At 38.3% G+C, this 24,468-nt stretch overlaps 1 long non-coding RNA gene across 1 annotated transcript in view; it reads left to right on the top strand.

Annotated features, from left to right (window-relative positions):
- Window positions 1-22,859, top strand: part of LOC114012293 (uncharacterized) — a 47,309-nt gene extending 24,450 nt beyond the window's left edge. The window contains exons 3-6 of the long non-coding RNA XR_003554669.2: window positions 5,594-5,706; window positions 12,071-12,152; window positions 14,005-14,066; window positions 22,735-22,859. This is a non-coding gene — a long non-coding RNA (uncharacterized LOC114012293). The remainder of the gene's footprint in view (window positions 1-5,593; window positions 5,707-12,070; window positions 12,153-14,004; window positions 14,067-22,734) is intronic.
- Window positions 22,860-24,468: the final 1,609 nt, after the last annotated feature.

Raw genomic sequence — 24,468 nt, 5'->3', positions numbered from 1 at the left:
CCATCTCAGTTCCTATTACAAAAAGTGGCAGTGTTTCTTTGCTCAGGAGACTTCCCTAAATTGGTCTTTCCTCTGAAAAAAAGCTGTCAAAGTCAATCATGTCAAGGAGATGACATACTTATTTTTAACATAATTTAGAAGCAAGTTTTCCCTATGTAACAGACACATAGTAATTCCTCCAAACACTTAGCAAGGTTAGTTTAACTATTAGATGACATAAAAGACTGTCTGACCAATTTGAAATTTTCAGGTCTGGCTGTTGGAGTTGTGTTTGTCCAGATCAATTTCTTGGGCTAAAATTACTGTGAAGTACCGATTTTCTGTCCCACATACTCCTGTCTGTTGCTTTCAAGGCAAATTTAAATGCTTTTGCTTTAATGTAAAATCCTGGTCTTCTGTTTCATTACAGATTCATTAACGAACTGTGTTTAATGATTTAGCAATAGAGAGGTAGACTATTGCTTTCTGTGCTGTGCCAGTGATTTTTGAAAAGTCTTGAGCCTTTTGCTAAATGGCTATTGAGTATATATGTTGTCCACATCTGCATATGTTGCAATTCCACAATACACTAGCTACGTTTCTCAGGTCTGCCAGCTACCCATCCCATACAGTACAAATTCTGTCTGCATTGGCACTGAAGGCTTAACTTGAGACTTCTAGAATTTATCACCATGTATTCAATCAATACATCAAAGTAAAAGGATTTAAAATTTCATTCTTGATCACAGGGTTCAATACGAAAAGGAAAAGCAGGTACCGAGGAAGCTCATGTCACTGTACTGCATGTTACTGAGAGGGCAGCAGGGTCAACACTGTATCGCTTGTTTTAAATCGGGTATGTTTAGGGCTCATCCTATTTATAGTGGCATCTAAAGCATTGGATAGCAATAGCAGAAGATTCCCATGGTATTATGTGTAATAGAGGTATTTTATATATTTTTCTTGGCAGTGCGCTGTTCAGTTCATTCTTTTGCACCAGTGCTGTACCCTAGGTTAGATACACCATGACAATAGAAAATAACTTTTGTGTCATTGAGATGCCACACATTTAAATTATCAAGGAAAGGCTGATGACAATTTTTCCTGCATTGGTGAAATGTGTCTAGATGGAGTTTTCAGGTGTGATTAGTTTCAGTAATCGAGAGTAGTTTTAAGTTATCGGTGCATTTGTGTCTCAGAAATGATGGATGTTCCAACACTGCTTTATTACACTGACATATTTAAAACACCTATGGTTTAGTTTCTATTTGTGTTATTATGTGCAGTTCTCAGATTGATGTGGACATTTTTCTTGAGTCAGAAGCTACAGCTTGTAGATATAGATAAGGTAGATATTAAAATACCTGGTTTTATAAAATGCATAATGAAGCTAGCCTATTACTCAATATAAAATTAATTTCATATGTATTTTTAAAACGAGATAATAATGTTTCATTATGCACAGCACAGGAATTTCTTGATTTTAATCCATTTCTGATAACTGCTTGATGCACTGTACTTATCTTTTCTTACAATAAATGGAATAATCATGTATTTAGCGATTTACTTCCTGTACTTGGAGGGGAGAATTGTTAGACTTTGCTATGCAGTATTCCAAGGTTTTTTTTTTTTTAATTAGAATTATTATCTAGATATGCCCAGTATTTTCTGACTTGATAATTATTAGCCTCTGTGCAGATATACAGATGGCCCATAATAATAATATTTTGCTTAAAAAAACTAAATCTGTTCAGCTGAACAGTAGTTTTGATGGGTTTCTTTCCCATGTGTAAAAACAAAGCCAAAGAACACCTGGGGTGATGGATTAGGTTATAGCCTCCTTGTCTGCAAAGGAAGGATTCTATAAATCCCTCAAAAAGCACTATTTTACGAGACCTGTTGTCCCGAGTCTGCTATTGGACTGTGGGGACCCAGTAACGGTAAGCAAATGGTCCCCAGTGCCTGCGGATCGCCAGTCACAGAGCCCTGTACCGTCAGTGAAGCCAGGCTACGGAGAGCTCAGCGCTGCAGCCATTGCTGGGCACAGCAGCAGGTCTGAGTGCACAGGGTCCGATCCTTGCTGCTGCTCTTCCTTGCTTCTGCAGCACTGTGACATAGTGGTGCTTAGAAAACTTCCATGACTGGCTGTGGAAGAAGAACACCACTTCTAGTGTTATGTTACCTGAAAAAAATAATCTCTACCATCACTAACACTGCTGCTAGGACATTCCCAGCAAACATCTTAGGGATGCTGAGAAGCATATGGGATAATTCAGACGAGGCCACATGCAGAAAGTGAGGCAACCACATGTGCCCTCCGTGGGACATTGGGGAGAGATGAAAAAAGGAGTCCAACAACGATGACACACTTCTTTCATTGTCCCCCTGCTGTGGACAAGAGGGTAGGCAAGGTTGTGACTAAGCCAGTTACACATCTTCAGACAAACACAGTTTATCACGTATAAGGGAGTCTTGTTATGCTGCCTCAGCTGTAAGATTCATCTTCCCTCTCGGGTCAACTAGCTTTCAGAAATCCTACTCACTTTTGGACTGAAAAACTTTCTGGAGTTCATAACCTTATCAAATACCATGTGCATTTTAAATTAGCAGCTTCCTTTTCCTTCCGCTCTTCCCTCCTGATGACCAAAGCAACAATCCATCCTGGCATCATCATCTCCCAAAAAACAGAGGGTGTTAGTCCACTGTTTCCACTTGGTAATTGGTCTGATTTTGGCTGAACATCATAGTTCATTTCACCACATTTACTGAGGAGTCTGATAACTATTTTTCAAAGGTTTGTTTTCCTTCCAAAGAGAAAAGCTGTTCTCTTTTGATCGTGACACTCAAGCTGGTGAAAATTGCTGGATTCACTACTGCTTGTACCAGCTGAAGCTATGACTCAGTACTCGCACTTTTAAATGCTATTGAGAAATACAGTTCATTTATAACATGACACAGAATGTCCATAAAGGATAATTATCAAAATGTAGTATTCTTTTATCCTTCAGCTATATTACTGATATAAAATATGTGAAAAATATTATCATTTTAAATCAGATATTACATAGAGAGTTATCTGATTACCAGCAGAAGTCTTTGCAGCAGATTTTAATTTAGCCTTATGCATTTTTAACATGACAGCTGGAGCACAGCGTGCATATGGCATACTAATAGAGAAGGAGGCTAATAGCCAGTTCTGTTTATCTGTTCTTGCAAAGAAAAGAAACAGGAAATAAGCAAAAATGTTTAAATTGCATGCTGCTGGATAAAAGCAACAGACACTGCATGGCAAACTGAAGTAGTATTCAGCGATTACTTCGTTATTCAATCTCCGGTTTGTTTTTCAGAGACTAGCTAGCTTTTTTTGGTTTGTTTTCAATTACACCACTGTAGTGTACATTGAGAGATCTATCATTTATTTATCAAATAGAAAGTTGTGCTGAAAATGCTGCCTCACTGTAAACTCCATTTTCATTTGCTCCTCACTTTGCAAACAAGGAGCCCTCTTGAGTTGAAATTTCCTCTATTTGATCATGACATTTTGGTGCTTGTTTGTTTCTGCAAAACTGGGTCTTATTCAGCCTTTTTGAAGCTAGTGTTTTTAAAACAAACATGCACTAAGTGATTAAGAACATGAAAACAAATGTTTCATTTTGTTATTCGTTCATACTGGAAAAAGGAAGAAAATCAACATAGAGAGCTCACTTTTTTTAGAGAGAAAAAAGGAAAATAAGCTCACAAGCTTTAAAATATGTGTTCAGCTCCCCACTATCTCATTATGTTGTCAGTGGGATTTTTCTGGTAGGTTTCTTTTATCAAACCAAATTTTTAAATGTATGGGTTTTATAGGTGATCTGCTACATGGTGGGGGTTTTTTTGTTTGTTTGTTTGGTTTTTTTTCAGCTATTCTGATGAATAGAGTGAATTCAAAATGAGCTCTCAAAACTCAATTCCATCAAAGATTATTTAACTTCAAAGAAATGTTAAAGACAACACTATAACTAGTCTAAAACTATGAGAAAAATAATACAGTTTCTCATCGTTCTTCTCTTTTTAAAGGAAAAAGGAAACCTAATAAAAAATGCAAACAAAATGCTTAAGGAATTTCAGTAAACCAGGAATTTGAATTTGGGAATGCATGGTTAAGTTTAGTATTTTTTTATTAAATATTGTTTGCATGATGGTCTAAATTTAGCATTAATTTTCCTCTTCATTTTTATTATATCAAATAAGGAAAAGTGTGATTTGCAGAAACTTATTTTTCATTCAAAATCTGTGGTTATAGTTCTAAGAACCACAGCTACTCACTGGTTTGCTACCATGTTGCAATTATACATTCATCACTCATTTTGCCTCTATTAGTCTCCTCTTGGACAACTGAGCTTTTCTGACCCCATGCACTGGACCCACATTATGTTCCTGGTTTCAGTGCTAGTGAACTAGCCAGCTTTTGACAAGTTTCTTTTTTCTTACTAGAAATAATGATCCTGAACTGTATTTGTCAAGTGTCTTTGAAATACACAGATAACAAATGTTATATTGCATTAGATATGATTTATTTTGACTTGTAATAGAGTTCCTTTGCACCACTGTGGAAAACGAGGGGAAGGTAAGATTAAATAGATCTGTAGTGCAACATCCTCATGTATTAAACAAGCCAGCCTCCTGAAACATAAATACATTAAATACACATCACGGAACTGTTAAGGGGGATTAAAGAAGAGCAATAGTCTTCATCTTACCCTGAACAGCTGTTAACGGTCAATGTGACCTGGACTCAAATTGGGTACTCAATGGGTAAAGAGAAAATTTTCCCTTTATGGGCTCAAGTTGCCTACCTTAAAGTTAATGACCTCTAAATCAACACTTGATGGTTTAGCACATGAGAAATTCAGGAGGATGGAATACTTTAAACACCTATTGACATTCTGAAGCAGTTTGCTTTCTGACCTTTCATGACAGAATGAGTTCAGCCAGCAAACAAGAGAATGTCAGAATCTGCTGCAGAAACTGACTGCAATTATGAGACTAGCAAAGGAAACAAATGACTTAGGCAATATTTTTAGATTGGAGAATGGTGGGCAGGTTATGAATACAGTACTTAATAGTGAGGTGACATGCAGGTACCCTTTTAAAAGGTCATGCCTGCCTGAGCTGGGAGTGGTTTGGTTTGTAATGACGGCAGAGTCTCTATCTGAAGTGGTTTCCGTATGTGATGGGAAGCATTGCCTGTGTAATATTCCTGGAATATAGAGATCCAACAAATGGTATTTCTGGAAACTGGATTGTTCTTTGGTATGTCTGAGAAGATGTTAAATGTGGTTCATAAAATGATGGTATTTCCAATTTGATTTCTTAACTGACTCCACATGTTTTTTTTTTTAACTTGATCATCAAATGGTGCCAGTTGTTAGTTAATGTGAACCCATTCAATTTGAATCACCTTGTTTATACCTTGCAACACGTCATTTTAAATAGATGTGCCATACCTTCTAATGTACTTGTGCTCCCAGTAATTGGAAGAGTTTCATCAAAAAATGAAATGAAGATTTGCTGAAAATAATTGCACAAAGGTCGAGAAACTCCATTTGCTTTCTCTTCTCCATATTCTTAGGGCCTTGTCTAAGCCCTGGAGAAACTCAGTGAATTTGGGTCAGGCCTTTCACTGTCCTCTTTCAATGAGGGTGTTGCAGCTGCTTTGCTGATTTTGGAAAATCAGAAAACCAGGTGAGTGTTCTTTTCTAACTTCAGTGCTCCTTTTATTTGATTTGTGTTCTGAGAAAAAAAAAAAAAAAAAAAAAGCCTTATAAGAACTGTAAGAAATTTATCAGATGGATGTTGCATCCTTCACGATTCTTCAAGTGCTTTTTATCTTGGTGGTGGTTTAGCAATGTAATAGAAAATGATGGGGCTCTGACAGCAATTCTGTAGGAATTTTTGCATCAGACAATAAGAAATGTGTCCTCTTTGATTTAACTGATACTTACACAGTAGATTTGGGTCTGCCTACCATGTGATTAGAAGCCAAATTTTTTCTCTGCTCAGCCCTGGTATTGTAGGACAGTTAGGGTTACTCCTGACTGACTGGGAGCTTCCCTGAAGGACAGTTCCATCGTGTGCAGCTGCTGTGCCACAGAAGTTCAGTTAAGCAGAATTTTTCACTAAAATAACTTGGGCATGCAGGACTGATCTTGCAAGAACAAGATTCACATACACAAAAATGATCCCTCATCTCCTTAACTTGCATCAAGTATGCTTTACAAAGTATTCCTCAAGGATATGAAAGGCAGACCACGGCACAGTATCTTCAGTTTCCAGACATAACTGTCAACTTCAGCAGTCATTCCACTGCAGTGACCTCCAACTTACTCACACAGGCAGCAGAAACATGCAGGGTTTTACAGTGTTTTGAATTTTTAAACAATGTTGGTTTAATGTAATCAACTAAACCGAATCCACAGTGCTACCCTAGTGATATGAATAATATCTGAAATGCAGGATAGAATATGTTCAGAATAGCTGAAATATTTTACTTTCCTGATTGGATTTTAATGATGTTATATATATGGAATTGATCTCTGAAAAAGTTAGGCCTCTGGCTAACTGACCTTCAGTCCCATGTGACAACATACTTGAAGAATAGACTTAATCCTCTAAAAAAGTGCCATTTGTTGTGCCTAATGCTTTCAATATTACCTGCCTCTCTGTTTTTCACATCACAAGAAATTCATATGCTTGCTAGGAGGGATACATTTAACTCTTATTTTGCAGAATGACAATATAGTCACTATACCTACTGTAGTTATTTTTTGGTTCAGCACAATAGCGAGGATAGTGATTTTATGGCAGACAGAATGAAGGTAAGATAAGGTGAGGAACCAAGTTCTTGAGGTCAGAGGTATAATCTCCTTGGCTGCTGCTTTATGGTGCCAGAAGAACCACGAGCACCTGAAGGCAGTTCCCTTCCCTGCTCCACATGGGTGAGTCCCACTAAATTTGTGCAGACCAAATTGCCTCCTGGACAAGAGCTTTGACGCCAGTTCAGCCACTGTGGGAAATCATGGAGTGATATTTGGGTTGGAAGGCAAATGGCAGTGGAGTTTTTCTAACTAGAAAGTTTGCAATAGTAGATTCTTATTCACAAGGTCATTTTGCCTGCCTCTCTGTGACTCAAGTGCTGTATCAAGCCAGCTCAGGGGAGAGTAGGTGTCGGAGTTAAAGCTGAATTTCAGAGTCTGGAACACTAAGGCAGCGTATAATATTTGCTGGGGGACACTGGTGTTTTGATTTTCCATCACAGGAGGGTTATGCATGCTGGCAGCCTTGAGGGTTGTGCCACATATCTTCCCCAAAGGGGATCTGTGTGCAAAGATTCTGTAAAGGGAAGGATGGCTCCCCAGCTGCCTACGGACATTAGCCGATAGTTTTAAAGCATTCCTCCCTATCCAGAGTGCAGCAGTGCAGAACAGTGTATCACATCCTCTAGCACTGAAAAATCTCTGTCATTGGGGGGAAGCAAATACAGAAATGTGAAACCAAGTGAGCAGTATGAACAGCTGAACATTACCCGCTACTTCTTAATATCAAAGTGTGCAGGTTTCCCACCCCCACCCCCCGCCCAGCCCCCGTGTGTTTCTCCTGAGAAGAGTATCTGATGCAGAAGAGTATTTTTTTTTTAAATCAGATATCAAAATGCTGCAGTGAACAGCTAACTTGCACGTCTTAACATCTAGAACAAGCACCAACAAACTTCTAGAGATATTCCTGCTTGTATTGCTGTCATCTTTATGTTGGTATTGCAATCAACAGGCTTGCTGTGTGCCATCAGCCTCTATAAGACTAAACCAATTTCGCTGAAGTATGACATATGCCAAATGATAATAGGCTAACGAAAGATAGTCTGTTTTTAAGTTTGAAAGGCGAGAAGGTGTTCTCAGGTACTGAATGGCTGCAACGAACAGCTCAGAAACACAATGAAAGGTTTTTTCTGGCAGTTTGCCTTTGGGATAAGGGAGGAAGAACAGCTGGTTACATTCTACAGGTTTGCTGGCTGATCAGGGCAGTCTGCACCGGCTCCCTGCTGCTGACCAGCTGAGGATCTTGGTAGAGACAACTGCAGCCCCAGAGAACAGCCCAGGTGCACAAAAGTGTTTAGAAGCACAACTGCCTTTGAAGCCAGTTTAGCTAAAATGAGTTAAAAGTCATAACACTGCTGAAGATGTTGGCTGTACATCTCTACACTTAAATAATTGAAACACGCTTTTCTCACTGTGGTCCAGGATTCTTTTGTCAGTGGCAGTCTGTTCTCACCTTAGCCCACCAGCTAAACATCCTTGCTCACATGTCGAACAGCAGCATACTAATTAAGAGTGGAAATAAAAATCTGTGGAGGATTAGAAAAGGGAACTTTAAATTAAAATTCTAACTTTATAAAAGATTGTCTGCACATGCAGAACTTCACAGATCATTGAGTTCAGATTCCTGACCTCTGATGTAGGGCAATCCTATGAGATGATAAGGTTGCTTCTAGCTGCTCTAAATGTTTCCACATTTTATCTAGCATTATTTGCTTTCTTTACAAGATGTGCTAAAAATATTTTATGCAATATGATTTTACTCTATATATATATAAAAAATAATGGCTAAGAGGTGGAGTGTTGCAGCATTCTTACATCTATTAATGCTACTTTATTAATGCATTTATAAGGACAAAGATTAAATATTTATAAGGTTTACTCTTACTTGGTGTGCTGATATTAATCACGTTGTCATGTGGTAAGATTGGAGCAGAAAACACATGTATCTATACACACACCACTCTCTAAAATTCTAATTTACTCTACCTAATTACTTAGTAAATAAATATAATACACTACATATGAAAAGCTGAAGTAGGAAAATATGGTAATTGGAAAATCAAAAAGCACAATTTTCTCCACCAAAGTTGTGCAAGAACCTTCTGCAGATAAGCAGCTGCATTGAACTGTTGTAGTGCCCTTAACCCTGGGGGTCAGTGCTGGAATACTTCACTTCTGTTCTTATGAAGGTTGTGATTCACATTTATGCTTTCCTGTTACGACATTTGCATTTTCACTGTATAAGTCATTTTATATATGCTGGATACCACTTTTTTTTCCCCTCTTTGTTGTGTCCTAAAAACAGTTCTAGCCAACTCCCAGGGTTACATTCTTTTAGTAATTGACCATTTGTATTTAGATGCCGGAGGCCTTTGGCTTCATCCTGTCCCTTGTATTTCAAGGTCTCTAGTATCATCTAGTGCCTATACTCTCAGGAATGCCTGCTTTGAGGTGTAGAAAACGTGTCATCAGTCTTGAAATGCTGGTGGCTCTCTGCAGAGATTCAAGGTCCTGTTTTAGATGATATGCTAGGCTGATGCTCAGCTGGTATAAATCAACACAGCTGCACTGGATCTGTCAGGACTCAACTAACCTGAACTGAATATGTGGTCCTCTTTTTAGACATTACTCTCTCTCCCATCAGATTTGCAATCTGGTTAATTTTTTCTCTAAGAAGTAGTATAGTTTTGCATACTTGTACTCGCTGAATTTAGCACACCTGTTAGAATGAACAACCTCAATTCACTCATAATCCAACCTCAATATAGAGTAGCTACTGATCATATCCTATTTCTTCTGAGTTCCTTACTGCACTGCAAGCGTGAGATTCACAGTGTTGTATCCTGTCAGTGCTTCTGTCATACTTCTACAGTAATTTTTAATTTTCTGGCAATTATTTCATATTCCGTTTTGGTGGGTGTGCATAGTAAGAATAGTGATACGAACATCTGTGAAGACATGGTTTGAAGCGTACTTCCTTCTTTGGAGAAATAGTTGATGTCAGTTTGTTTTATGTAATAGGCCACGGAATACCTAGTCAAAACTGCTGTTCTCATCCAGACTAGAAAGATATGGTGCACATTACTGAAAACCTCTTATCATTCTGACTTTGAAGATGGGGTTTTATGTTTTCCTTTGATCAGGAACATTTAATTATACTAAAGATCCAGTTCAGTTATAGTTAGATGAAAAGTCTTTATGTTGAAATTTTGACTTTTCTAAAAAAAAAGATCTTCACATTAATTCTCAAATAACCCTGTAAATTACTGTGCTAGATGGAGGAAGAGTTAAGGTTTGGACTTCTTGGAACACGGGTCTCCTAAAAAACATAGCCTTCAAATCAGTATTTTTTTAACATTCTTTCAAATTTATTTGTACGTCTCTAGGGATCGAATCATCTTGTCATCCTATCTTCCACCCAATTAATTCCTTTTGCTTAATTTTAGTGTCAACAAAATATTCCTAGATCCTGAAAACCCTACTCATCCCCAATGTCTTATATGTTTCTGATCTTTCGTTCATGTTTTATGAACATAATTATAAAAATATATTTTAAGTAGGATACTGGGCAGTTACTGCAGTAGGTGTTGTCATGATATCTCCTGGCTGAATCCAGGCAAGATAGAGCTTTTTGTGTATTGAGTTAGGAAAAAAAGTTAACCTCAATTAGTTTAATCCGCACAACTGTTTGTGCTTGAGAATCAGCTCTGGTGTAGCAGTCCCTACTGCCAGTTGGTGACTGCTAAATCAGAGCTGTCCCCAACTCTGAACAGGGTATAAGGGCCCCTACAAGTGTACAGTGGCAGGCCAGCGTACCCAGTAAAGTAACCCTTTCCCATGTGCATTTAAACAGTAAATTTTACTCATCATTCATTTGGAAAGCAAAGCAAGTTTTAAAGTACGTTTTTCATCTCTGTTACTATGTGGTTTTAGAACTAACCTGCCTCAGACTAATGTTGTTCCATAAGTAGAGTCTTTTGGGATTTTCTCCTCAGTTTATAACCTTCCCCCTTTAGTGCACTTGTCAGAAATTTGGTATAGTTTATTGCACTCTTACACAGGCCTTGCTCCAGGCTTTGCCTCCAGATGGCTGCGGATCCCACCAGTGGGTCGCTTCTACTTCAGCAGCTTGGCTTTTCCTCCTGTTAATGAGCGTACCAACACTGACACTGCTGTGAGATCGGCTGGAGGAAACTGAAGTGTTATTTAACAATGGAATGTTCCCTAATCTGATGTGCTACACACCTCTGCAAATCCGTCTGCATTATATCTTTCCTTCTGCACTCCAAATTTTTTCTACTGTTTGCATGACAATGAATCTGAGAGGATTGCGAGTAGCTACAAGTATCTCCTGACAGGCAACCATTGGTGCTGATCTGGAGTCCAGGCATGACATGAAGTCAGTGGACTTAAGTAGCCCTCTCCAAGAGAGAGGATCAGATACTAAAGGTGTATTTATTATCGCCCTGAAAGTTTCTTAATTCAATGGTTTATAACACAGACAGCTTGATATCACTTATCTCCAAAGAAGGATCTACCGCTTCTACAATGCCTGGCTTTGTCAAAACTCTTAAGCATGATGACGCAGAGACAACTCACAAGCTTAGGGCTAAGGATGTGCTCAAATGTCATGTTGGCTCCCTTCCTGAGTCCTCTTATTAGTCTTGGAATCAAGGAACGGTCACTACAGAGGGGTAGTATTTGTCCCCCAGTCTTTTGTCTATCTATATGTTCTTGTATTTCATTACCGTAAATATTCCTAGTAGCTCTACCTTCTGATGAAATAATATTTGTCTTATGATTGTCTGAGAACACGCAACTGTGTTATGTATAATGACATTTGGGAGAACGTAATTTGAGTTTAAGGGAGTTATTTTTTTCCCACAGCAGATGTATAATTCAATTAACACTAATTTTAAATCTAGATATCACTTTACCTCTGCTGCACTGCACAGGTAATTACTTTCTGGTTAACTTAAATTACTTTGTAGTTGCAACAGTGGAGTTATTCTTAATGCATTTAGAGTACTAAGTCTTGTTTTTAGGACTAGTGACTCCTGTGTCTGATTCTGTACATTGTAGCATTGGACTGCTTGATGAAAATGATGTGATTCCCACTCCTGTAAGTACCCTGTTTAAAAACAGTGTTAAAATGAATTAATGAAAGCATTCAGAGTTAAGGAATTCTGGCTCAAAGTTGGAATATATGAACATTTTTTCCTGTCCCTAAACAGGATGTCTGTAACCAAACATAAGGAATCCACAGCTCTTTCGGGGAGTTACAGGAAGCTAAGAACAGGTGTGTCTTCAGACCAGGTTGGTGTGCATGGTAATCCCCAGACAACAATTAAAATCAAACATTTGATTTTTGTGCTATTATAGACTTTTAACTGGAATATGGCTGTATATGCCTTCATGTTATGGTACTGTGTGTTGGAGGGAAATAAAAGGTTTCCATGCACCAGTGAGCTCGGTAGGATGCTGTGAAGTGTCTCCACCTGCTCTGACAAAGGGGAAGGAGGGTTTGTGCCTTTGTTGTTAAAGCCCAAACTTTACATGAACTGTCATCTGCTTGTGCAGTGATTTAAGCGAGATCTTCTTGGGCCTCTTCTTTGTTGAGATAACTTGTTAGTAGTATCTAATTCTGCTTGTTAGTTGAATCTAGCTCTTCTCAAGAGTTAATCTTTCAGCTGACAAGCTCTGCTGGAATGGTGTATTGACAAAAAGCCAGGGACTCTGGCTGAGTTTTTTTTTTTTTTTTTTTTTTTTCTGCAGTATTCTCAGAAGTGCTTTTGGAATGGAGGGCTTCTCTTAAAATACCAATTGATATGTAAAAGCCACAAAATATACACTTCAAGGTCTAAACCCAGTTTATTCTCTGATAAATGGTCCTTTGGGAAAAATCAATTACAGTGCCAGGAGATAGAGTTTAATCATGTCTTTTGAAAGGCCAGATGAAAATGAAAGGTCATACTCAAATTTATTCCTCCTCAGAGAATAAATGTTTAGTGTCTAGAACTATCTTGGCCCCATACCTATATATGTGTGTATATATATTTTTATACTCACATACACCTACTCCCCCCCCCACACACACAAATTGCCCTGTTCAGTGCATTCTGTCATAGAAAACTGATCTTCAGCTACTCAGATTTATGATTAATGGCACATAGAAGGATATATAGGTTTGTTCCTGTGAGGGCATAACAGGATGACAGATCTGGCGGTTGCTGCTATTTTTGCCTTAAAAAACACCCAAAATTCTCTTTAAGGAAGAGAAACAAGAATGAGGAGGGAAAGTAACCCCGGGGCAGCTTCTTAAAAATAATTACAAATAATGCAAAATAAGTTCATTAACTAAGTCTAGAAGACCTATGTTCATCTAAAATTGATTCTGAGAATCCTTATTTTCTATAACCCTGCATTGTATTTTGTTGTGGAATTAGATTCTGATATCTCTTTCCTTTCCCATGTTATAGAACATAAGGTTGTTAATTATTGCTGTAGGGGTAGGTTTGCAGGTTTTCCTCTCAATTTGAAAGTTTATCTTTTCCCCCATGAAAAATGAAACCATGCTGAAAAATGTGGAGCCTTCACATTTCTTGGTATAAAAATCTCAGTATGAGAGCCTTGGTTTTAGTGTTTAAGGTCTCTAGCTTCAATATAAAGCAGAGAATTTTCTTTGGTGCAGGTGTGGCTAGGTGAAATGACATGGTCTCTTCAGAAGGAATTCAAATATAACCATAGTAGTTCCCTGTGGTCTTGAATTTATGAGTTCCTTAAAATCTATAGCACTGCATGGTCTTTGATGAATGTTTACCATGCTCACTGCTCCTGAAAGTTAATCCATTGGCAACTTTGTGCAGAATGGAGGGGGAAGTAGTGCAACCGACGGTATTCAGGCTCTTGTAGGTCTTCACTCAAAACCCAGATTTTTCCTAGACTGTCAATTTCTCAATTTTAGGTAGCATCTAAGAGTTTATATGTTACATGCCTATAATTCTGCATACTTTATTAATAATGACCTGCAACATGTTCACTTGCTTATTTTTAGTAGTGGATATCTGACCCATTACAGGTCTGTGCTCCCAAACTTTGTCCTCAGTGCCAGTGAGACTGACACGGGATTGAAGTCTAAGTGTGTATTTTTATGTGGGTTTCTTTACAGAGTTACTGCTTGTACTTGGGAAGAGCACAGACATCATTCTGAAGGTCGTGTGCTGTCCACAGGTGAGGCATACCGCTTGTGAATGTTGGGTTTATAAGCACATTTCTTACTCTGTGTGTCCTCGTAATTATTCATTTACACTGATTCTTAGACAGGAATGCAGAATGATTTAGATCCTGTTTTCTGGTGATTTTCTTCCCCTCGTGTCATTGTGCACCAAGATGAACTGGTCTAGGAAACATATTATAGTGGCACCTGTCAAATTGCATCATCCTGAGAGGAAGGTATGATGTGGTACATTTGGGGAGGTGAAAGAGATTCTTTTCAGTGAAACCTCTGAGCAAAATACTAAATTGCAGTTCAAATGTATAAAAACTTTTGCTTTGTAATAGCTTCAGTAGTAAATCCGTGAGTACTCAAACTTCGGAACAGGAAAGGCCTTGAACTTTTAGAAGAATCAGCAGGTCCTTTCTTTCTTCCTGGACTCTGATGATGGGTGAAGCTTCATAGGAGCAAAGCTAGTGTGGTAGGGAGTAGAGTCTGAGGGGAATGGAAGGCTGATTTCTTTTATTACTAGATTATTTTATTTAACATAATTATTCCCTGACTAATCAGCAGATGATTAAGGCATCCGAGATCACCAAAAACTTTTGTCACCATTATAATTTGTGAAATCCAACTGGATATAATTTTACAGAGAAATCTTTTTTTATTCATATAAAAAAGAAGCAATAAAGAACTCATCAACTAATCTAGCTAACACTTCATATTTCACTCCTAGACTGCTCTAGTAATCAGTTATCATGCTGTGCTTCATTCTCATGTAACCTACCTCTGGGCAAAGAGAAATAATCCATTTCAATTTTAAAATCCTCCTGAAAGTAAGTGAACTTGATCCAAAGACTAGTGAAATAATTAAAAAGGTTTCCTTTAGCCTTGACATGGGTTTTGGATTAGACTGCTTTTTGACTAATAAAGTATTTAATCTGGTGAATAGACTCTCCTTTTTTTACAGCATAGAATGTAAGGTAGAACTGAAATAATTTAATAGCAATTCCTAAAGAACATAAAAGGCCAAGGTTTTCAAAAGTTTTGCTGGGCTAGATTTTCCATGGACAATTTTCAAAACTCTATTATTTTTGACACCTTTGTAAATATCCCCAGGTGGGCTATGCAATGTCACTTTTTTTTTAGTTCTCCCAGGTGTTGTTTACTATCTTTTCTCTCTTGCAGTAGCAATCAGAAATGCTAAGCGAAAGGTAAAGGTGGATGTTAAAAAGTTGGCCAGTGGCCAAGCTGAAGCAACATAGCACTTTGGGGAAATAGTGCATGTTGGACACTTTAGATGTGCATTAACTACATAAGAGGAATGTTGAGAGGTTAATTGCTATGAGTGAAACAAAACAGCAAAGATGTTGTCAAATTAGCCTACCTGACTATGCTTATGAGCGACTGAAACACTGATACAGACTGTAGAAAATAATGAAGTTTATAATCAGTTGCAGTAAATAATATGCTAATTATTTTAATTATTACATTTAACTCAATGGTATTCATTAGATACTTTTTAAAATTCAGTTTTATCACATGCTATGAGATTGAGAATCACAGTTTGGTGAATAAAAATGTTAGTTAAAATGTAAGCTCCACTTCAATACTCTGGCCAAGCCAGCAGTATGGCAACATCTATCCTGTTTTGTGCAGAGGAGACTAAGCCAGATCCACAAAGAGACTCTGGCAGAATCAGTGTATTTAATTCCAAAAACATGGCCCTGTACACTGTGGTGTAACTGACTCTGCAGATGCCTAAAGCACCTTTCCATTAAGTCCGTAATATGCCTACAGTCATGCCAAGAACTACTTCATATTTTTCGGGGCTGATTAGCCAGAAACTCAGACAGTGTCTTGCTCTAAATCCTCTTGGAGGTTTCCTGGTGGGCTTCTCAGAATGCTCCTAGTAAAGGATGGAAGACTTGAGCTCCTGCTGCTCATTCTTTAATTTGCACCCTAAGGAAGAACTGCTGCTCTTCTTCCATGTACTGGTGTAAGGGCTAGAGGATTTGTCCAACCAATGGGAGATTTGAATTTGTTTACCTTGTTTGTCTGGAATATTTAAAACTATGGCTTCTCAGGACAGATCTCTATTTAGTAAGGTTTGCTTGATGTTTTGAAAGAAAAATGTATGTTCTTGCCCATTGGGCAGGACAGGCAGAGCTTCCAAGGAGAAGGTACCATTTGTTGTAGCGCTGCATGAAGGCCTTATTCTCCTGTCTTACCCTCTGTCCAGTCACTTTTGTCAAGAGCCTTTCTTTATTTACTAAATTCCAACAACATCCAACTTTTGGATTTTGGATGCTTGAGGAGTTTAACTCTCCATGTGAAAGGTAACTCAGTGCCTAATGGAATTTGCTGCACCTCAGTCTGAGAACCTACAACAGACATAAAGCTGTGCCTAGCTCAGGTGACTTGAATTCATTATTATATCTGGCTTGCAGCAATTAGTAAAGGAGGAATTTTCTTAGCAAAGATGTCAGGTTGCTGCATACATAATGCAGATCCCAATGATTACAAGGAGCTTAGACGAGCTGTGCATGCTAGCCCCCAGCTGATCCTAGCCCCGGCTTCCTCTTGGTGATTTCACAACATGTATGCTAGAAATCACAGAACAAAGCTCTGCTTTTGCTCTGTATCTATCCTTTCTATAAGCCATAAGAGTTAGCTGACCTTTTCTATTCATGGGTGGCAGGCAGCCAGCTGTCCATCTCAGATGCATAGTTTGTTTTGTGTGACATAGGTAAATACATGCCAAAAGAATCTTAATCTCAGAGGATAAGTCTTTACTAACTGTTATCTCAACAAAAGCTTAGCAGGGACTAGAGATTTATAACTGAACTGCACTGCTGACTTTGTTAGAAAAGACGCATGAACCTCTTACAAGATTGTAATCTATGTGCAGTAAAACCAAGGCACTAAGAATTACTTTCCTATGTGGCAGAGCCTCAGAATATCATGATTACGGAAATCTATTTGATTAAAAGATTCAGGGAGCCTTAGCTGTTTATGAAAAATGAAGCAGATTAGGAAACTCCTTTTCAGAATCCAATAGCAAAATGGATGTGTAACAAAAAAGTCAGATGTTTCTTTGCCTAAATTGTAGTTCCCCTGATACATGCTTGGAGATTTACATGCAGGTCCTTAACTTCAAGCCATTCCATTCCTGCTGAGATGCAGCATATACTATCTCAGTGTTAGGTTAGTGGAACTATGGGCTTTTTGAAACATGAAGAGTGTTTGCCGTTATCTGCCTGAAGTGTACTCTGCAGACAGACTTACTTTGTGGCTAACCATTAAATAAAAAGCATTTTGTCCTGTCTATATAGTATTTTATATTTATAACTATTTCATCATTGTTGGAAATAACTGTGGATTACCCCCCTCAAAGTTCTGTTTCTTGTCAGCCAGTGAAATCACTTAATTGTCTGATAATCTGAGACATTTTACCACATATATTTCCCCTTCATCAAGGTTTAGTTCTGTTGGCTCCACTTACACATTTCTGACTAATTGGACAGGATATCCTAGTAGACAAACTTCTGCAGAACTCAAGGTATAATTTAGGTTTGGAAAGAAGCTGCTTTATCTCAGTCTGTGATTCATTAAAACACAGGAATTTTGAAATTTGCTTAATATCTGCTTTAAACCTTTGCATCACATACAACAAAATTAATCAAAGAGGAGGTCTTTTCATATTGTTGTTAAGTTCATATAGAAAGATTCAGAGACACACTAGTGCAACTGTATATACCAAGTTAGTACGATCCATTCCAGACTCTCACAACAGAAGAGATGACGAGAGACAATAATTACACTAATTCACATGAATGTTAAAGTTCTGTGGAGTGAGGCTTTCTAGTCACTGGAGCTTCAGAAGTAGTTGAGTAAAGAGATTCACTGTGTTGCCTCTTCTGTGTCTTCAAGTCTTGCATCTTGCACATCCACTTGCACCGCCAAGATTTTGACATAGAAGTACCTTGGGCTTTTTATCCTGAGGCTGAAAGCAATGGAGAACTGCTGGAAATGCAACACAACTGAAAAACATTGCTAGATCATGTTGCAGTAGTGTGGTTCCAAGTGGGGGTGAAGACAAGAGGAAGAAGCTGTTAAGCTTACTATTGTACTTTTGCCTGAACAAATAAAACCAGCCTGTCTACTTCAAGCAGGGTAGTCAACACTGCAAGACCTGATGAAACATTTGTCTCGAATGAGGCATTCCAGGATGAGGTCACCGTTGGTTGTGGAGGAACTTAAGGAAAGGTTGGAAGTCATTTGCCCCAGACTTTCAAACGTTTATAGATAGTTACTCTTGCCAGCTTCAGTGCAAGTGGAGCTCAATGCCCTTTGTGTCCTGTCAGTCCTGTGTGGCCGAAGAGACTGCTGGCATACCAAGTGCTCCGAGCTCACCCAGTTAGACATGTATGTACAAGTCAACTCACATGTTTGTGGCAGTGTGGAAATGGGAGCTGGCAGAATAAAAGGACCAAATAGGAAAGGTATTTCATTTGAGGAGCAGATAAGAATCTAGCATTGCCGTGTTTCACTGCTCAGCATGTAGAACATCTGTTTAATTCCTTTATGTCTTGGGTGTCCTTGTGGCTAAAGATTTGACATTCACAATTTTTTTTTGGACAAGTACATGCTAGTGAAATGTTCCTTTTTAGTACCATATACTGTAATTCAGTGTTTCCATTTGTTTTAGAAGCTGGCATAATGTCCTCCAGTTGTCCTCTGCTGAAATCTAAGCTATCGTGCTGAGAGGCAGAATACAAAAGGTAATTTTCTGATAGATACATGTCAGGGAACCTTAGACAAAACTACTTTGGATGTAGAATATATGCTTGCCAGACTTGTAACCTCAAAACTTAGTTGTATTTTACAATGTGTAAATCAGTTATTTCTATTTGTGATGTATTGCTGTACACAAATACATAAAAAGTAATTTTTAGAATATTGATCTTTTTCTAGGTAAAATGGAGACATTACTCCAACCTTCAGTATGCTGTGTATGTATATCTGCCTTTGTGTGTGTGTTTGTATATACATATCCACTCTCCCCACCCCACCCCCCATCCACATGCACAATGTCATTGTTCAGCCTGTAAATAAAGAAATGCAGATCTGCCATTTTGACGTATGCATTGGTTTAATTTATTTGTAGCTGTCATTTTGTGTTCTGGCGTGATTTTGGAAATTAAAATGAAAAGTTAATGACATTTTATAAAATAATAAGGTATTTTTAAAATTTTTATTTTAGGAACAGGACAACATTACTGCTGGTAGTATTACAGAATGAAGGCCAAGCCATGAAAAATGTCGATTAGACAGCTTTGGAGACAGGGAGCCTTTGTTTTTCTAGAGATAAGATTATACTTCCCACATAACAGCCGTTTCACATTGCTGAAATCTGTTCTATCACCACAGATCAAATCAATAAAACAAGTCCATTTAACAGGATTCCTGGAAACGGGAAAATATGGATTATTTGACAAAACTACATTTCTGTTTTCTAGTTTATTACACAGAGCTTTTGTCTTTTTTGGTTTGTTAGATTTTTGGACTTTTTTTTGAAAGATCCATGTTGAAAAAGCCATTGTTTTTTCAATGAGCAGAATCTGAACAGATTAGATATCCTCATCTCTTTGTTTTTTAGAAAAAGAAATAGCTTTGAAATTTCAGATCCTAAATGGCACTGTGGCACTGAGAGATCGCATGTAGCTTCTGAAGTTACCAAAATAAAAGACAGAGCCAGGACATTCCCTGTGGTGCAAAAGAAGGGAACTCCTCTCTCTGGTGTGCCGAAGGTACCTCCAGTACGCAGCCTCAGAGCCTGGCCTCTCTTCACAAAAGTCTCAAGCAGGAGCGTAGTTTATACCCTACTCTGAATGTTCTTATAGCTTTCATGACTATACAGTGGATGCAAAATAGGCGAGGAAAGAGTTCAAAACCTTTCCTTTATTTGTTCCTGGTGTAGGAACTACCTGCTTTGACTTTTTCCTAGGATTAATGCAGCTAAACAGGATCGTTTTGCTGCCTGGTTCTCCATGTGATTTTGTGTATGAAGAGTCAAAGCTAATTTTTTTGATTTTTAAAAGAAGTGTACAGAATTTTTTTCTTTCTATGTAGTCTTTTACTTTGAGCTTTCATGATCAAGACCAGAAAAGATAGATAAGTGCATAGAAGACACATTACATACAGGATCAGAAGTATATGAAATTTGGAATAAACTTCTACCAAGAATTATTTAAACAAATTGTGTATAGCAGATACAGCTGAGTAAAAAGAGGCTGCTTGTAGAGGGGAATGCATGTGACTTCATTTTGAGTCCAATACTTTACAAAGGCATGCTGGAAGAAATGCTGCAAGCCACCCAAGGTGATGAATATATATTGTACAAAAGGACAAATGCCAGATATTTGAAGGGAAAACGTTTCCTAAGCACAAATAGAAGCAGGAAATATAAACTGGAAAATATGTACTGAATGAAGTATTCGCTGTGGAGTAACTGTCCAATGCTACTGTGACTGCTAGTTGTCTTTGATACTTTGGGTTATTTCTGCTCAGCCTGCAGATAGATATAGACAGTGTCTATGGGGCTGGCATACTCACTATCACATAAAATTTTCTCTAATGCAGTCTAAATGTCAACAAGATAAGCAGATTGAATTCACTTTCAGTTTTCATGTTTGATAAGGATAACCAAATCAAGAAAGCAACAGGGAAGCAGGTATGTAGATAAGTTTTTGTCTTAGCCCAAAAAGGTAAGAAGTGCAAAATACCAAAGGGAGAAAGGTTTGTGAGCATTTATCAGATGGTGAGGTCATGCTCATACTTCCCTCTTTTCACAAAATGCACTTTGGATGTCTCCATAAATTTGAGTCTGCCCTTGCAGAACAGACGGCTAAAAGAGGTATCACCAAAAGCTCTAGATTTATACTTACCAATTGCCGAACCCAGAAGCACTGAAAGATTTGCCACTGTAGTTTGACTTGAATGGTTATGTCAGTTCCCATCCACACAACTAATGTTTGTGCAGTGTGAGCTTTGGCATGAACAAGAATAAAGAACATTTATTGGGGATATCTGACAGCATTGTTGTGGAGCAGGCGAGAAAGAACAGCTGTTATCTTTCATAGAGAACTTCTGTTACTGTGCATCCATGTAATGGGATAAGGAATTCCCCTGTATTTGTTTTCTTGAGCATAAGCAGTGGCACAGAGGCATGGGGCGATAGAAGAGTGCAGGAATGGGGGGATGAATGGGCAGGAACCTCAGCTCCATCTCTGCCAGACCATGGACAATCACAGGTGGGTGAAATCACCACTGTCTTGGCTGCTCTTCCCTTTCCAAATGGGGCATGTGGTGGGTTTGCATGAAGACAGGAAAAGGCAGAGGCATTTATCAGGCTGTATGGTAGCACCACGCTGTGGAAAGAAACACCCAAATGTGTTAGATGCTTATGATATCTGCTGATGTGCACATCTGGATGTGATCCTTGTTTCTGTTCCATTGCACATGGATCAGATTAAAGTTGAGGCCCAACGAGTATGGAGTAAGAACTAACCAGCAGAGATAATCCAAGCTTAGTTAACTGGTCTGTTGTGTTCCCCCAGCCTCTGGTGATTAGGATGGTTTATTTTGGCTTTTGGATATTCTCTATCCTTAAAAGCCAGGCAGCCGTTCCCTGTAGTTACCCATCTGACTGCAGATTGCAGGGCCTGGCTCCGCGAAAGGCTCAGCAACCGCAGCTGAGTATGCCAGAGGACGAAGAGCTCTGTCGATATGAATTAAGATAACATTTACCACCTTACTGCTCACAGCTGAGTAAAATGAAATGTCTAGCAACAAATTTTAGCTGATTTTAAAAAGACACAGATACATTTTTCATCTGAATTGCTTTCACTGACTCTCTACCAGACTAGGCTTACTGATTCTTCACTGGCATTCACCCAATTAATCTGCAGAAATTAGAGACACATGAGAGACTGGCCTGGCTGTTATTCACAGAGCAACCTTTACTCCATGTGAGCAATGCTACAAGAGGTTCACGTGCAGCTGAACCAGCACATCCCAGTTGCAGCAATGTGGAAGTCCTAGGTAGCTACTCTGAGCTGTGCACAATACCTGGCCTTTGTGAAACACCCTTTTTAGTGGGCAAGTATGTTATAAATTTTTGGGAACTTACACAATATTTCCTGTAAATGGACAGTGGACCATGTAACTTTGTGGAAAGAGCACTGAATTGAATGATAGGGCAAACTTTGATTCAGTCCAAGGATTTGTCTCTGATATAAGTGGTGAACACAGGCAAGAGATCGTCCCCCATATGTCTTGGTGTACAAATGACAACTTCTCCTTTTGAATAGCTTTGAAAACCACTTAACTACGTAAGAAGTAGGTATGTCATATATCGTGAATAAGGCAAACACATGATGCTTTATATGATTTGAGCTACAGACAGTTTATTCCTCATTTCTAGGCTTTGGGTTTTTTTTATTCTGGTGGCTAACATGTAAAAATGTAATTTCTTTTTTAACATTGATTATTGCCTTATGTATAGGTCACAGCTTAAAGATTTGTTGTTATTTTTCTGTCTATACTAGTTTAATTAATCAGAGACTAAACTCTAGAAAGATTTTCTCAGAGCGGAGTGATTAACTGCTTTGGATTTTTCAGATATGTGCTGCCCTTTAAAAGGAGTGCATACTGTCTTAATGAGACCAGGATGCCAGAACATACTATGAAGACTTTTTCCTCCCCACAGGCAAGTCCTTAATGCAAAAGTCTGAAGTCAATATACATCCAGGAGGTATGTTTTAGTGTAATTATTTCAAGCTTCATCTCTTTGTCAGAAAAAAAAAAAAATGGCACTTGCCTTTAGTTCCTTTAGTATGTTAATAACTTTACAGCTGCTTATAGAAAAAAATCAGTCTTCCACAATGACACCAGTTTGTATCTGCTGAAGCACCCCATCTGAGCAATAATAAATCAGTCATTTGAAATGGCACTAGTGGGTGGATTAATAGGTGTTGAAGAGTTCATATCCTTGCAGGTGTGAGCATTTATGAGGGATATGTTGTATATGCTTGCCCCACTCCTGTCCTCTTCCCTTACAATCTCAGTTAGCCACCGTTGGAGGTAAGGTACTGAGCTAAGTTAAACTGTGCTGTGACCTAGTGCTGCTCTCAGTCACATTGTTATGTTCCAGGTGTGACTACAGAGATGGTTATGGACAGATTCATGCTGCTTGTTAACATTGATTTGGGAGCCCACCAACTGCTGTGCATAGCACAGTACAGCGCTGTGTCTGAATTAATAAGCCATGCTAAATTCAGTGGGCAGAGAGCCACAATGATGTGGCTGCACGGTTTCCAGGCTGAAGCTGGGTCATGATCCACCAGGCTGAGCACTGGCAGAGCTAACGTGGCATTGTCTGCATTGTTTGTCTCTTGGCAAACTGAGGAAGACAGTACTGGATCAGCAATGCTTGGGTTACATTTGGAATATTCTTTTTCCAAACATGACGTGTTGGAAATGTTTATTTCCTCTGTCTCCTCCCTTCCAAAGGGAAAACAACAACAACAACAACAAAAAACAAAAAACAAAAAACAAAAAACAAAAAAAAAAAAAAAAAAAGAAAAAGAAAAAAGATGTTCTGCATAATCCTGAAAACTCATGTAAATATATCAAGTATTCTGCTGTTTATTCATTAGATGTCTGAGATGCCACATCAGTACAAAGGTAAACTATTATAACAGAGTTGTTTATGATGATCTAAGGGTAGAAAAGGGGTGCAAATAAAGGTACAAAGTAGCATGTAATGGGTTGAAAAAGGCTGGCCATCTTCTGGCACATAAGCCCTTCATCAGTTTGGATAGCTGTTTCTATTTCAGACCTGGCAATAATTCATGTGTCCAAAATGTGTCTGTGTTTCTGTGAAAATATCAGCTGGTCCAAGATGAAATCATAATATTTTTATTATTTTCAAAGTGTACCTGGGTCAGGGAAGACTTTAAGAATAACCTCTGTCTTCTGTCTCACTATCCATATGCTAACATGCAGTCCCTTTAAATGTAGTTCTGTTAGTTGAATGGATTCAACTTCCATTGAAATAATCTGTTATAAAGACAAAAGAAATTTTAGACTGTTGTTATTGTTATTCTAATTTACAAATTACAATATTTGTAATTACAAATTACAGCAGAAATCAATAGTCCTTTCACTGTTTCATAAAACTTCTGAAAGTCACTGTGTAAATTTTAAGGAGACAGCAATGCCTGTATTTTAAGAATATTCAAAACCTTTTGTGTGGAATAAGCCTGTCTCACATAACATAATATCAGCTGTTTTCACCTAAAATACAGCTGTCTGGGGTACTAGCCTTCCAGGGTAATTTGCATAAGCCAAACA

Source organism: Falco peregrinus, chromosome 13, assembly GCF_023634155.1.
Source record: "Falco peregrinus isolate bFalPer1 chromosome 13, bFalPer1.pri, whole genome shotgun sequence".
Lineage (NCBI taxonomy): Eukaryota > Metazoa > Chordata > Aves > Falconiformes > Falconidae > Falco > Falco peregrinus.
Note: the sequence above shows the minus strand (reverse complement) of the source record. Positions and strands in the feature narration are given on the sequence as shown.